We start from the raw sequence: 5851 nt of genomic DNA, 5'->3' as shown, positions 1-5851 counted from the left end.
TATCCTTAATTAGTCCTATATAACGACGTAGTGTTTAAACGGAGATACACGGTGTAAGTGAAATATGGCGGGGACTCACCGTAGACTACAATTTTAGGTGGGTCTATCTGTCACCCCGCCTCTGATTCCTTTGTCTGATAAGTGGGCCTATCAGGCTCCCCGCCTCTGATTCCATTGTCTGATAAGTACCCCCCATTGTTTGTTAAGTGCCCCTATCTGGATCGGAATATACTACTCACATGAGCCACAGAGACATTAGAAGGAACTTTTTCAGTGTTAGAGTAGTTAACGGATGGAATGCATTAGGCAGTGATGTGGTGGAGGCTGACTCCATACACAGTTTCAAATGTAGATATGATAGAGCCCAGTAGGCTCAGGAATCTGTACACCAGTTGATTGACAGTTGAGAGGCAGGACCAAGGTTGCGGGAGGTTGAGAGGCTCAACCCCCGCAAGCACAAATAGGTGAGTACACACACACACACACACACACACACACACACACACACACACACACACACACACACACACACACACACACACACACACACACACACAGGAAAGGGTAGGAAAGTATTAACACCGTTGTGGAAAGGCGATTAGATCCCAACACTCACACTCCACCTCCTCTCTTAGTTCCCATCTCACTAACCCAAAACATTCCCCACCCCCCCCTCCTCCCTACAACTTACCACAAATTCACGCACACACACACGTGATAGGGTAAAGACAGGCTATTTAACACAAGGGGCACACACACTAGGGGACACAGGTGGAAATTGAGTGCCCAAATAAGCCATAGAGACGTTAGACAGAATTTTTTCAGTGTCAGAGTAGTAGACATATGGAATGCATTAGGAAGTGATGTGATGGAGGCTGACTCCATACACAGCTTCAAGTGTAGATATGATAGAGCCCAGTAGGCTCAGGAACCTGTAAGTCAGTTGATTGACAGTTAAGAGGTGGGACCAAAGAACCAGAGCTCAACCCCCGCAAACACAACTAGGTGAGTTCCTGATCTGAAGTGACCATCTCCTCCGTCCTCCCACCTTCCCAGTTTCCCACGCATCACCTCCCCCCCTCCCTACAAACACACACACACACACACACACGCACACATCTCCATCTCCCTCACTCCCTCCCACAATCTGACCACCTGACCTGAAGTGACCGAATCTGCTCCCTCCCACCCTCCAAGTTTCCCATGCGTCCTCCCCCCCCCCCTACAAACACACACACGCGCGAAAGCACGCACACTCGCATTCACACGCACAAACACACACACAAAAACACACACTGTGTGTTTGTAATCTCTTCCGGGCCTTCCCCCTTTTCTCCCTCTATCTCTCCCTCTAACCTTCCCATACACACACAGTAGGCCACCGGACACACACAGTAGGCCGCCGCCGGTGAGAGAGACACGTGTTAGTGAGGTTCGCGGAGATTCGTCAAATACTCGGAATATTGAAGGAGTATAGAGGCTAGATCATAGTATTTGGCCTCTCACAGTGTGTAGCAAGCAGGATGCAACGTAGCATAGGCATATGACAAGTGATAGAGCGAAGAAACGTGTCATGTAGCGTGGAGCACATGACCTGACGGCCAGCGTGGGAAGACCCGCCGTGGAACTGCCTGGTTGTGCTTGTTGGGTGGTGACTGGCAAGTGCCCCTCTCGCTGAAGTCTTCAACAAGTGTGCAAGGTTTATATAATATCATATAGTTGTTATTATGCATTTCATTCGATAATTGAATTGTAATCTTGATAGATTGATAGAGAATGAGGCAGTAACTCACTGTGACCTCAAGTTGGGACCTGAATTGTGCTGTGTGTGTAGGGATTAACAAGTCAGCATCACCCCCCCCCCTTCACCCTACACATCAACTGGACACCATAGATAGAGTGACATACAATCTCCCTCCTCCCCCCCTCCCCACCCTCCCTCAATCTCTCCCTCTCTCTCTCTCTCTCACTCTCTCTCTCTCTCTCTCTCTCTCTCTCTCTCTCTCTCTCTCTCTCTCTCTCTCTCTCTCTCTCTCTCTCTCTCTCTCTCTCTCTCTCTCTCTCTCTCTCTCTTCCTCTCTCTCTCTCTCTCTCTTTCTCTCTGCCCCCCTGTCTAACCCTATCAAAACATATCAGGGAAAGGGACAAGATGGCAGGAGGACGCAACAGGGACACAGGGAATAGTCAAAGTGACCAAACGAAGGAAATGTTAGCCCAAGTTTTGTAGGAATTCAGGAGGGAGATGCACGAAATGAGGATTACAATTAACAACCTGCAAGGTGAGCTGGCATCAGCAAGGGTGAAGATCAAATCCCTCACAGAGAAAATAAAGAGACTGAGCAACAGATTAACATCCAAAGGGAAGGTGAGTATGTTGCATTGTAAGGAAATGCCTCTGTACCTGAAACATTTGCGGACATACTGAGAAAGAGCTCAGAAGCAAAGGACACAGTGAGGGAGGTAGCCATGCAAGCAGCTACCTCACAGGAAGCAGCAAGGTGCACCAGTCAGCTGCTGGAAAGACAAAGATGAGTGGTAGTTGTAGGCATCAAAGAACAGGAAGGATCCAATAGGCAGGAATGGAATATCAAGGACAGAGAGGCAGTACATGGGATACTGAAGGGGATACAGATGGAAGGGGCTGAACAAAACATTGAGAAGGTTTTCAGGTTGGGCAGGTACAACAAGGACAGAAACCGACTGGTAAAGGTGGTGTTTACAAACAAGACCACGAAGGAGGTTATTCTAGAAAGGAAGGGTCACCTGCAGTATGTGGAGGTTATCTTGAGATGATTTTGGGGCTTTTAGTGTCCCCGCGGCCCGGTCCTCGACCAGGCCTCCACCCCCAGGAAGCAGCCCGTGACAGCTGACTAACACCCAGGTACCTATTTACTGCTAGGTAACAGGGGCATAGGGTGAAAGAAACTCTGCCCATTGTTTCTCGCCGGCGCCTGGGATCGAACCCAGGACCACAGGATCACAAGTCCAGCGTGCTGTCCACTCGGCCGACTGGCTCCATAGGAATACAAAAAAGGAATACAAAAAAGTATTCCTGCAGAGGGACAAGGCAAAGTAGGAGAGAACCAGAGCAGCAGAGGCAGGGAGAGAGGAGTAAACCAGGAAATTACAGCCCCCAATGCACAAGTCCTAGAAACAAAAGGGGACACTACAACCAGCATCCCAGCAACACCAGAGGGGGAGGGCAACACCCCCCCCCCTCTGCCTAGAAACTCTCCCTATAAAATCCTTATAAAATAGCCGGGCCGACCGGCTCCCTATAAAATTATAGGGAGCCGGTCGGCTGAGCGGACAGCACGCTGGACTTGTGGTCCCAGGTTCAATCCTTGGCGCCAGCGTGAAACAATGGGCAGAGTTTCTTTCGCCCTATCCCCTGTTACCTAGCAGTAAAATAAGTACCTGGGTGTTAGTCAGCTGTCACCGGGCTGCTTCCTGGGGGTGGAGGCCTAGTCGAGGACCGAGCCACGGGGACACTAAAAGCCCCGAAATCATCTCAAGATAACCTCAAGATAATTTCCCGTCACCCTACCTGCCCCCACTCAAATGCTCACCTAACGCTCCCTCCCATCTCCACCCCATTCCGACCCTGTCACCTCTCCACCATTCCCACCATGTCCCCCCCCCCTCCCACCTTCCCCCCCTGTCCCCCCTCCCCCTTCATTTCATACCCTCCCTATCCCTCCTCCCCCTTCACCCCATATCCTCTATGTCCCCCCTATCTCCTTATGCTATACCCTACCTGTCCCCCCTTCCCTTGAACCCCCACCCCCCACCCCAAAATCCTCTGAGCCCCTGCAAACCTCCTCCCAGACCTTCACACCCAGGGAACAGCTTCCTCCATCAGTAGAACGCTCACCAAGAAGGGGTGAAAAATTAACTGAAGAAAGTGAGCTTCAAGGCAATGTACACTAACATAGATGGGATTACAAATAAAACAAGTGAACTCGGAGAATGGGCACTAGAAGAAAACACAGATATAATAGCACTCACAGAAACAAAGCTAATGAAAACCATAACAAATGCAGTGTTTCCACAGGACTACTAAGTAGTGAGGAAAAAGAGAGAAGGGAGAGAAGGAGGTGGTTTAGCTTTGCTGATAAGAAAAGGTTGGAGTTTTGTAGAGATGGTTAATCAGAGCTGTGAAAGTTTCAGTGACTACATATCAGGCACCATAGCACCTGGAGGACAGAAAATTATAGTAGTAGTCATATATAACCCCCCACCAAACGACAGAAGACCCAGGCAGGAATATGATAGAAAAAACATGGCCACCATTAATATAATAGAGAGAGCAGCTTCTGTGGCTAGCAGGAACGGATCTGGACTACTAATCATGAGAGACTTCAACCACAGGAGGATAGATTGGGAGAACAGAGACCCTCATGGACGAACAGACACATGGAGAGCTAAGCTGCTGGACGTGGCAACAAGAAACTTTCTAAGTCAACACGTCAGGGGACCGACAAGAATGAGAGGAGAGGATGAACCAGCCTTGCTTGATCTGATATTTACCCTAAATGAGTCGGATATAAGAGAAGTTATGTTGGAATTTCCTTGGGGATGAGTGATCATAGTGTATAGAGTTTTGAGTACCTGGTTGAGCTAGGAATTATCTCCCCCCCCAAAAAAACTTGGAAACAAAGGGCTGGCGTACTGAAAGAGAAACTATGAGGAGATGAATAAATTTCTAAAGGATATACCATGGGACACAGAACTCAGAGCTAAGTACGTACAAGACATGATAGATTATGTCACCAAAAAGTGTCAGGAGGCGGTAAACAGGTTTATCCCGGCCGGACAGGAAAAAAACGAGAGTCAAAAGAAGAATCCGTGGTTTAATAGAGAATGTATGAAAGCAAAGGAGCTGAACCTAGCGTGTGCAGGAACTTCCGTACTAACAAAACACCAGAAAGTAGAGAGATACCAGAGAACCAGGAATGAGTATGTTAGTGTGAGAAGAGCAGCTGAGAAAAGGTATGAAAATGATATAGCTAATAAAGCCAAGATGGAACCAAAGCTACTACACAGTCACATCAGGAGGAAAACAACAGTGAAGGAACAGGTGATGAAACTTAGAATGGGTGAGGACAGGTACAAAGAGAATGATAAAGAGGTGTGTGAAGAACTCAACAAGAGGTTCCAGGAGGTCTTTACAATAGAACAAGGAGAGGTCACAGCACTAGGAGAGGTGGCAGCAAACCAGGCGACCTTGGAAGGGTTCGAAATTACAAGAGATGAGGTAAAGAAGCACCTATTGGAGCTGGATGTGAGAAAGGCTGTTGGGCCAGACGGAATCTCACTATGGATATTGGAAGAGTGTGCAGGAGAACTTTGTTTGCCACTCTCCATAGTGTATAGTAGGTCACTGGAAAAGGGAGACCTACCAGAAATATGGAAGATGGCTAATATAGTCCCAATATACAAAAAGGGTGACAGAGAAGAGGTACTGAACTACAGACCAGTGTCCTTAACTTGTGTACCTTGTAAGGGGATGGAGACGATTGTGAGAAAAAACCTAGTAACACATCTGGAGAGAAGGGACTTCGTGACAACCCATTAACATGGGTTCAGGGAGGGTAAATCTTGCCTTACAGGCTTAATACAATTCTACGATCAGGTGACAAAGTTTAAGCAAGAAAGATAAGGATGGGCGGACTGCATATTTTTGGACTGTCGGAAAGCCTTTGACACAGTACCCCATAAAAGATTGATGCATAAGATAGAGAAACAGGCAGGAGTAACGGGTAGGGCGCTAAAGTGGACAGGGGAGTACCTAAGCAACAGGAAGCATGGAGTTACAGAGAGGGGTTAGACCTCAGATTGGCGTGAAGTC

The sequence above is a fragment of the Procambarus clarkii genome, chromosome 1 (genome assembly GCF_040958095.1).
Source record: "Procambarus clarkii isolate CNS0578487 chromosome 1, FALCON_Pclarkii_2.0, whole genome shotgun sequence".
Taxonomy (NCBI): Eukaryota; Metazoa; Arthropoda; class Malacostraca; order Decapoda; family Cambaridae; genus Procambarus; species Procambarus clarkii.
The sequence above is the reverse complement of the archived record's forward strand: the minus strand, read 5'-3'. Positions refer to the sequence as shown.